Source organism: Drosophila persimilis, unplaced genomic scaffold (genome assembly GCF_003286085.1).
Source record: "Drosophila persimilis strain 14011-0111.01,24,50 unplaced genomic scaffold, DperRS2 tig00000622-arrow-arrow-pilon, whole genome shotgun sequence".
NCBI lineage: Eukaryota > Metazoa > Arthropoda > Insecta > Diptera > Drosophilidae > Drosophila > Drosophila persimilis.
In genome coordinates, this window is record NW_020825326.1 from 2,631,738 (window position 1) to 2,641,991 (window position 10,254).

At 44.0% G+C, this 10,254-nt stretch overlaps 1 long non-coding RNA gene across 1 annotated transcript; it reads right to left on the minus strand.

Annotated features, from left to right (window-relative positions):
• Nucleotides 1–8,316: 8,316 nt before the first annotated feature.
• LOC113566219 lies at nucleotides 8,317–9,171 on the minus strand. Its single transcript, XR_003408997.1, has 3 exons — nucleotides 9,086–9,171; nucleotides 8,687–8,959; nucleotides 8,317–8,611 (listed from the first exon to the last, which is right to left on the minus strand). It is a non-coding gene; the product is annotated as an uncharacterized LOC113566219 (long non-coding RNA).
• Nucleotides 9,172–10,254: the final 1,083 nt, after the last annotated feature.

A 10,254-nucleotide genomic window follows, 5' to 3' on the forward strand; every position in this document is an offset into this window, starting at 1 on the left:
ATGTTATGGGATTCCCATCTTGCGACAAAACTGCACCTATTGCTATGTCCGATGCATCTGTGGTTAATGTGAATTTTTTATTGTAATCTGGTTGTACTAATTCAATATGTGCTATTAAACTGTCCTTTAAATTATTAAATGCTCCAATTGCTGGTTCATCCAGCTGTATTAATGCTTTCTTGGATGCCCTTCGTGAAACTTTCCCATTTACTCCGCTCAGATATTTTGTTAAAGGTTTGGCAATTGTGGCATAATTTCGGACAAATTTTCTGTAATACCCTGTTAGTCCTAAGAAGCTACGTAGCTCTCTGATATTTTTAGGAATTGGATAGTTTTGTATTGTGGAGATTTTGTCTGGATCTGTTTTAATGATATTTTGGGAAACAATGTATCCCAGAAATTTGGTTTCCAATTGAAAGAATTTAGACTTTTCTAGTGAAATTTTCATGTTAGCGTTTTGCAATATCTGTATTATATGAATTAGATCTTTATAATGTTGTTCTATAGTTTTTGAAAATATTATTATATCGTCCATATAAACGTGACAAGTTTTCCCAACTTGTTCTCTAAGTATATCGTCCATTGCCCTTTGGAAAATTCTGGGAGCGTTCGTCAATCCCATAGGCATTCTTAGAAATTCATATTTGCCGTTATTTATGGAAAAAGATGTTTTTTCAATATCTGATTCCCTCATTAAAATCTGATAGAAACCTGACTCAAAATCAATGGCCGAGAAATATTTCGCTTTACCTAAATTGGCAAGGATTACTGAAGGATCTTGCATAGGGTATCTATCCGGTATGGTGTTTTCATTAAGTTTCTTAAAGTCTATTACTAATCTATGCTTAGGAGTTCCGTCCTCATTTACTCCCTTCTTTGGCACTACTATTACCGGTGAATTATATGGGCTTTTACTAGGTCTGATTATACCTTCATCTAACATTTTACTTATTTCGTTATTAACGAAATCGTTAACCGAATAAGCGTATGGATACTGCTTGCCATATACCGGTCTATCGTGTTTAGTGTTAATCTCTCCTTTTATATCCGTTCTGAACGGTAACTGTAAATTTATATTGGCATGGTCTTCTTCGATGATAGATACCATTTTCTCTCTGAGATTTTCTAAATTGTCCTCTTTGTAGGTTATTGTGTTATACAATTTCATTTTTTTCAATTCAGAATTTGCATAATTTTGAATGTCGGATAATTCAACGACGGCGTGTTCAGGATTCTTTAATCCCAAACTATTCGAACTTTTAATGTCGGATAATTCAACGACGGCGGGTTCAGGATATTTTAATCCCAAACTATTGACGGATAATTCTTCGTCGGCGTGCTCAGGATTTTTTGATCCCAAGCTATATAAACTTCCTTCTACCTTTACTTTTTCTTCTTCAAAATATTTTTTAATTATATATTCCTTCAACGGAAGGATGGTTTTTCCTTCTATAAAGGTTAATTTGTTTAAAGAAAGGACCTCGTCATATATTAGTTTCTCCTCATTGTCTTTATAACTTAAAGTCCCCTTTCCTGTATCAATAACCGCTCCGATTTTCTTTAATAGGTTAAATCCTATTAGTAAATCTGCCTCCATTCCATCTATTTCATAAAACACTTGCTTTGTGTTGAAAATAGTTATATTATGGAAATATTTAATTATTGAAAACCCATTCACTGTAGCAACTTTCTTATAAATTGGTAATTCTTTTTTATTTTCGTAAATTCCTTTTTTTATATAACAGGAAGTTGCTCCCGTATCTATCAAAACTTTTAATTCTCTGTTTATTTTTCTGTCTACTCTTTTTAGGTAGGGCAGACCTACTTCGGGGGCTGATCTAAAAAATGATTCTCCTCAATGTTATTTATCCTCATTGCTTTATTAGCCGGTTGTTCCGACATTTCGTTTAGCTTTCTTTTCTGCGCTTGATTGTCGTGAGACTGATTATTCGGTACTACGTTTGCCCTGAAATGCTGGGCTTGGCTATAATTGTTATTATTTCTCCTATAGTAACCGTTAGTATTCTCCCGATAATTTCTATTGTTATTATTTCCCCTGAATTTATTGCTTTTCTGTCGGTTCCGGATTTGTATCGATTCGTCTACCTCCATTGGTTCTGGGGCCTGATTTTGTTGTCTATTACCCAAGAAATAGGGTTGTCCCCAAGACATGTTATTCCTCTGCAAATCCCTTTTTTGGTCGAATGGTGAACTGTTAGTCCTAGGTTGTCGTTGGTTGAATCTTAAGGTATTGAAATTATTATTCCCTGAATTTCTGGGACCGCTGAATTGGTAGGCAAATTGGGCCCGAATGTTATTAGATTGCAATTCCTGTACCTTTGCCTAGGCATTCGGTAAATCTGGGGGATTCAATGAAAATAGGATTTCAGCAATGCCGCCGTTTAGGCCAGTGACAAAAATGCGTAAGGCATTGTCTCTAATTTTTTTATTTGATTCTTTGGTGATTTCACTGTCCTTTCCGTGAGTCATTATTGTCTTATTTATTAACAAGGTCATTTTCTTGTTAACCTCGTTATAGAAATCTATAATTGAAAGGTTCCCTTGTCGGAGAACGCTTAACTCCTGTTCTATTATGTAAATTGGTCTCTTGTCACTGTAAACAAAGTCAAGTCGTGAAAGTATGGCATCAAAATTTAAAACTGTCCCGTGATTGGTCAGTGCGTCATGTGCTGGTCCTGTTATTTTGTTTCTCAAAATTGTTAATGCAATATAATATTGCTTACTTCCTTTCTTATATAACTTCACTGCAGTTTCTGCAGCTTCCCTCCATCCTACATATTGGTTTAATCCACCATTGAAAATTGGTAGGGATTCTATTACCTTTAATGTGGTGTCATCTCTTATTGTCTCGTCTATTGTTTCTGCCTGATAATCTGATACCTGATCGGATTTAGTTTCTATTTGTTGTTTTAAATTTACAATTTGCTCTTGTACTTGTGAAATTTGAAGTGCTATCAATTGTTTGACCAGATCTGCAGTGAGATCGGTCCTTGTCTGTGAGTTAATCATTTTTAGTTTTTCAAAATCTAAAGTTAGTTGATCCACCTTTAATTTTTCTTATATGTTAGTTTTTATAATCTTATATAACCTAATTGAACTTAAATATTTATTAATACAACTTTTGCTCACGAGCTATCCGGTAGGGGTCGTCCTTCTTAGTTTGGCTGACTGATCTTCGCACGGGTCTTCCTTCTTGATTTGGCTGACAGGTCTTTGAACGGGTCTTCCTTCTTAAATTTCTTTGTTTAACTGGGTCTTCTGGGGGTCTTCCTTCTTTGGCTTCGCTGTTCGTTTCACTTTCTTTGTGTTTTGGTTTTGTTGGTTTTGTTTAAAAACTTTGGGTTTTTTTGGTTTTTTTGTATTTATGAATTGACTTGATTAGCTTTTTATTTATTTGTATTTTGCATTGTATTTGTATTTGTATTTGTATTTATTTTTGCACACCCTAAGCTCCGGTTTGTTTCCTTTTTATCTCACTTTTTTTTATCTTATATCACACAGTCACTCCGCGTTTTTAAATTTGAAGGATTTATTCCATTAATTAATTGTCCTTCGGGTTTCGGCACGACGCAACACTTTTATCATTCGGTGCTTTTTATACAACGTCGCCCCACGTTGGGCGCCAATTAAATAACTGCGGTAGCGGATTGTGTTTTTAAAAAGTTTTTATTTTACTTCGAACTTCACTGATATAGATTTAAGTAGAGGGTCACAAAGGAATTCCGGGCAAGGGATTGCGCGATCTTAATATTTAGCTAGACTTTGCGGTGTCGCTGCTGGATCAAGACTGATTTGAACTTTCTGATCTTTGCATCGTTGATCCCTTTCGGGAATCGTTTTTCTATAAACATTTCAATTGATTTCGCCATCCCGAGTATTAGATTTCGTCATCCAAAGAGAGAACTGTAAAAGGCCTAAAGTGCAGGATCTGCAGAAAGCCGGGAGTGAGATTGTTTATGAGAAGCCGGGTGTGGGCAAACATTGGTTTTCCATTTAGGCGAGTGTCAAAGATTGGGATTGCGGCGGGGGCGCTTGAGATTGTACATCTTAGAAATCAATTAGGCGGAGGCCCAAGATTGAAATTGTTTTCGTTTTGGAAAGCCAAAGATTGTTTACAACTCGTATAAGAGCTCAATGGAATTGGGTACGTTAACTTGCACACAAGCACATATGACAAAAAGAGAGATGCTTGCTCTCTCCCACCGACAAAGCCGACAACACCGAAACAAAACACAAAACGAAACACAAACACGAACAGTAAACCAAACGAAGCTACCCTGACCTACGCCAACACCAAAACAAACACATTGACTTATGCCGAACCTTTAATACCAAAATAAAATTGGTAAAAGAATGGCTAAATAGTGTGCCCCCGCTATTGGATAATGAGATGCCCACGCCCCTGCCCCTTACCCCTATAGCAAAGGCCAACTGGACTACAAATTCGTTTCGCTCGCCGCTCAAACGAAGATGCGCGGCGATCGAGACGGATTCGGATGATGACGATTTTACCTGCCTGCCATTAAATACGCCTTTGTTTAAGAGTCAATTTGCCAAAAGACTACACCAGGAGACCCGACAGATGGAGTCAGAGCAAGAGTCGCCGACTGTTGGTCAAATATGCACACCGCCAAATAAACCGAGTGAGGTTCAACAACATAGGGAGCCACAAATGATGGAGTCAAAACGTCAACATCAGCCAGCCATTAATATAAATTTAACGCCCGTCCAACCGCCAATACGTAGTACCAAGGTCCCTACACTCTTCCTGCCCCTGTTGCCTGCAATTGTACCCCTTATTAATAAACTAACCAGCAATCCGAACATAGGAAAATTTACAACCAAGTCCATGGCCGACAGTGGACTCAGAGTCCAGTGTGATGACATGGCTACATATAACGCCATTCAGAATGCCCTTGCCGAAGATAACATCCAACTTCACACACACCAGCCGCGCAGCGCCAAGGGCTACCGTGTCATAGCTCGACATCTACACCATACTACGCCAAGCAGCTGGATAACTGATGAGCTGGAACGGCTCGGATATACTGCCCAGTTTATCCGAGGACTAAAGCATCGTTTCAATGGGAGGCCACTGAACATATTTGAGGTGGAAATACAGCCCAAGGCGGATGGCGGCCATGAGGCAATACTTGCCATAAAACAACTGGCCAACCAATGCGTCTCGGTCGAGAGACAAGCCAAGCCACGCGACCCAGCTCAGTGTCTTCGGTGCCAGGAATTTGGCCATACAAAAAACTATTGTAGACGGCCATTTAAGTGCATGAAATGCGCAGGAGAGCACCCCTCAACAGCCTGCAGGAAACCCAGGCAGGAAGACCCTAAATGCGCCAATTGTAGCGGCAAGCACGTGAGCTGCTATAAGGGATGTGCCGCCTACAAAAAGGCTCGCAGTCTGCTAAGGGCAAATAGGCTCATCGGTGAGCAGCAGAGGCAGCAGAATCAACACCAACGGCTTCATCACCAACAGCAGCAAACCGAGCAGCAACGCCCACAACAGCAACGCTACAAACATCAGCGTACGCAGCAGCAGCAGCATTAGCAGCAGCCACAGCAGACGCAACGACAAGGTTACCAACAACAACAACAGCAGCTAGCAACAAACAGCGGCAGCGGCAGGCCGTCGTACAGCCGGGTAGTACGCAGCGGAACTGCTGAGCAGGAGCAGCAGCAGCAGCAACAGCCACGAGCGGACAATCATCAACAGCAGCATCGTCGACCACAGAAACAGCAACAGCAACAGCAGCAGCCATATGGCCGCACTGTTGAGCAGCAACAGCCATCGCAAAGGAAGCGGCCACAGCAGCAGCAGCAGCATCAGCGGCAGCAGCGCGCAAGCGTTGCTCAAGGGGCCAAAGCAGCGCCAGTACCAACAACAATAGCAGCAGCAACGCCCAACACACGCAGGCCCTTGTATAGCCGAGGTGCTCAAGCCAATCCGGCCGAAAACCATTTGGCCAAGGTCCAGCAGAAGTTGAGGGATGAGCAGCAGCAGCAGCACCACCACCAGCAACAAGAACAGCAAACAACTCTCCCCGTCAATTTTCAGTCCCATGCCCAAAAGGAAAATGCAGAGTTTTTCTCAAGACTTGAGGCCAAAATTGATAATCTATTTTCTGCAATTGTCAAATTAATAAATATCAATTCAAATAAAACAAGCAAAACAACAAATAGTACGTCACCAAACTCTTGGATATGGTCCTGTCTTCCGCCAATGACGCTTTCTATGTCTAGTCCAGTCCCGAATAGCCTTTTAAACCCAAACGTCAATCCAGTCCAGAATATTTCCACCCACAGTGTCAGCCAGAACGGCAACTCTTTTAACTCTGCTTCGAAGAAACTGCATCCGGCTTCCTTGTATGCGGTGACTGGAACGCGAAGCATATGTGGTGGGGAAATGTCCGTGGATGCGCCAGAGGGAAAGCGCTGATGGAGGCTGTACACACCAACAACGGCTGCAATTTGCTGGCCACCGGTGGTGCCACACACTATCCCTACGACAAAAAAAAGAGACCATCAGCGATTGATTTTGGAATCTACAAAGGAATTCACGACACTCACCTGACTATCCGTTCAAGCTCGGATTTGGACTCTGATCACTTGCTGCTCAGAGTGGAGTTGACGATCGGCAGCGGTGGACGTAGACCTCCTACGCCCACAGTCAGGAAACATCTGCTCCCAGCACGTGCCAATATCAGCCTGTTCCAAAAGTCGCTGGAACGGTTGATCAATCTCAACACCGAGATTAGAATAGCGCAGGACATTGATGACGTCGTTGACTTGTTTTTGGACAATATACGGGTAGCAGCAGCAGCAGCAACAACACAGAAACAACAGCAGCATCCAAACTCACATCGAAGATGGCCACAGCAGCGACAGCATCAACATCAGCAGCGGTCACAGCAACAACACCGGCACCATCACCTTAAGCTGGACGAGGCTACTAGCGAGCTGCTTTCCAACAAACAGCAGTGCAAGAGGATCTGGCTGGCGACCCGCACCATCGAAGCCAGACGAAACTACAGGGCGCCGCAAAATCGTCTTAATAAGGGGCTCACAATCCTGAAAAACAATAATATCAACAAACTGTTCATAGGGATTGACAACAAAGACCGCTATCAAATGCAGAAACTTTGGAAACTGACCAGCACAATCAAAAGACAGCCGCAGCCAAACTGGCCACTGAGGCTGCCAACTATGACTGGAGGCAAGGCAAGTGTCTCGTGGACAAAGACAACAGCCGAGACAGCCGATGCCTTTGCTACTCGCCTGGAGGAGAGATTCAGCCCGATACTATCCAATTCAGATGAAGAGCGGGCCTCAATCAACAGAGAGCGGGAGCAGTCAAAACGGCAGAAGCAGCTACAACCGGACCAGGAAATCAGGATTCCCTTCAGGCCAGTCACACTGCCTGAGCTGATGCAGATTGTTGATGCATTGGAGCTATCTAAACCACCTGGGGGCGATAAAATCAATAATAAACTGATTAAAAATTTGCCAAAAAAAGCGCTACTATATTTAATATTAATATATAACTCCATTTTCAGACTGGGCCACTTTCCAAGTCAGTGGAAACATGCCCAGATAAAAATGATTTTAAAGCCGGCAAAAACACAGCAGACATGTGTTCCTACCGGCCAATCAGTTTATTATCTGGCCTTTCAAAAATCTTTGAAAAATTGCTGATGGCGAGATTGTTTGAGGTGGAGAATTTTGCCAAGGCCGTACCCAATTACCAATTTGGATTTCGGCGGGAGCATGGCACTGAGCAGCAGCTGGCTGGAAAAAACAAGTTGCTCGGCAATTTTTCTGGACATATCCGAGGCTTTTGACCGAGTATGGCATGAAGGGCTGCTGTACAAGTTGATGAAGCTGCTGCCTCTAAATTTGTACTGCATTCTGGAGAGCTACCTGGCTGAACGCACTTTTTGTGTGAGCTGCGGAGACGACGATTTGTCAAGAATCGGAAAAATATCAGCTGGAGTCCCGCAGGGTAGTGTACTTGGTACTATACACGATCTATGCCTCGGACATGCCCATGCCCCACCTCATCCCTGACAGCACTGGCTTCCATCCAGAACGGGAATCAATGCTGCTGTCCACGTATGCCGACGACACGGTGATAATGAGCGCATCTGCAATCCCAATTGTGGCAGTCAAAAATAGCCAGCGATACCTACAACACTTCTCTACCTGGGCCAAGAAGTGGTGCATCAGTGTCAACGCAAAAAAAACCGGACACGTTATGTATACACTAAGGACATTACGAGCTATGGACATAAGGCAACCGCCGGCTATAAATGGTCAAGTAATTCCATCTGTCAACAAGCATGACTATTTAGGCATAAAACTGGACAGAAAACTTACCTTTAACTCTCACATAACTGGACTATGCAACAAATTGAGAGCAAGAGCGAAAAAACTGGAGTGGCTTGCTGGACCCAGAAGCCGGCTGCCTAACGCAATCAAGGCTATCGTCATCAAGCAGCTCATCATGCCCATTTGGCAATATGGTCTTCCGGTTTGGGGCGCACTTACATCCGATTCCCAGCTGCGGCGGGTGCAAAGCCTACAAAATAAAATCATTAGACGGGCAATGAAGGCGACAAGGTTCACCAGGAACGATGCCATAAGGCTGACTCACAATCTAGACACAAATGAAGAAGTGTTCCATGCGGCAAGTGGGCGCTTCGCCAACTCCTTGGCCTGCCATGTCAATCCGGAGGCTCGGAAACTATTACTGCAGCCGTATGAGCCACAGCGATTGCAGAGGCCACGATATCTGCAACAGCTGCTCCAACACTTCCGCCCGCTGCAGCCTCAAAATCAGGATCGGAGCAGCCATCAACAACAACATCCAGATCCGGCCATCTCCGAGGAATCGCTTCCAACGCTGGTCCGTCTCGAAGAGGAGGAGCTGAAAAGAAAGAGACAGGAGGAATCAGACGCCAGGCAGTTGAGGAACATACAGCTGCAAAATATCATCAATCCGAACCCCGAAAGGTTCAACGAATTGATGATAAATTGCCTACGCAAACGTTACCTCACTGGACAAACTCCGCGGGAAAGGGTAGTGGCCCTCATATTCGGCCAGCCACTATCCATACAGAAGATAATCCTGCCGGATTACGAGGGGGGTCCAGGGACACCAACGCAACCGCAGCCAGCATCCGCGCAGCAGCCTCAACATGTGCGTCAAATTTGCGACCGGCCGACTTCACACCAGAGCTGCCAGACACGGGCTGCAAACAGCAGCCCACGCATCCCAGACGCCATCCATCAACCCAATCCGCAGGAGGCACTGCTCGACCACGGACTGGACCTAGTCCGACGGCGCCTCGAACGCGTGGCGGACAGCGACGACGACATCCAAATTGTGGACGACGACGATGACGAAGATGCCGGCCAGCGCAATACACGCACCACTGCAGTCACTCCGCACTTTGGTGCAGCAAGGCGCCGATTATTGGGACGCCGCAATCCGGCCGCAGCAAGTCCAATGTTGCTGTGGTGGACATTGTCGTTGTACCTGGTAAATGTAAAAATGACATTAAAATTTGCAAAATTATCCCCTCCACAGAGCAATATAAAACGGCACAAAACTCACCTGAAGCGTCGGCAAACACGATTGCGACACCGGGCGACACCCCTAGTTGCTCCTCCGATCCTTCCTCATGGGCGTCACCACGGCATCCGCGGACGAGAGTCATCACGGCTCCTGGTTGGCCATGAGTACAAATTCGGAAATGTTTGCGCTGCACACAAAGCGCATCCAAATCCGGGCAAAAATGTTTTTGCAGCACTTCATGGCCACCAGCTATCGTCCTCGCACACTCCCGGCCAAATCCTGGGCCGTCTGGGGTCCCACGACGGCGGCCTCATCTACTCCACACGGCTATGTGCCCTATCCACGTGTCTGCTGCAACATACCTTCACACGCGCACATCCAGCGTCAATTAGCTGCGCAAAATGCCTAATACGCTGCTCCCGACGAAGATGACGAATTATGCTGCACCAGTACCTGAAAATATAATTAAATTAGATTAAACTATTAATAATTGACCATTTTTGTCTAATACTTATCTTTGTGTAACCAAGTTTCTTTGTACTTACCACCTGTTTGCATAAATGTACGCCAATTGTTGCGAATGTCAAAATAGGGCTGCCTGACTGATAGAATGTAAACATGTTTCTAGATGTTAATGTTAATGT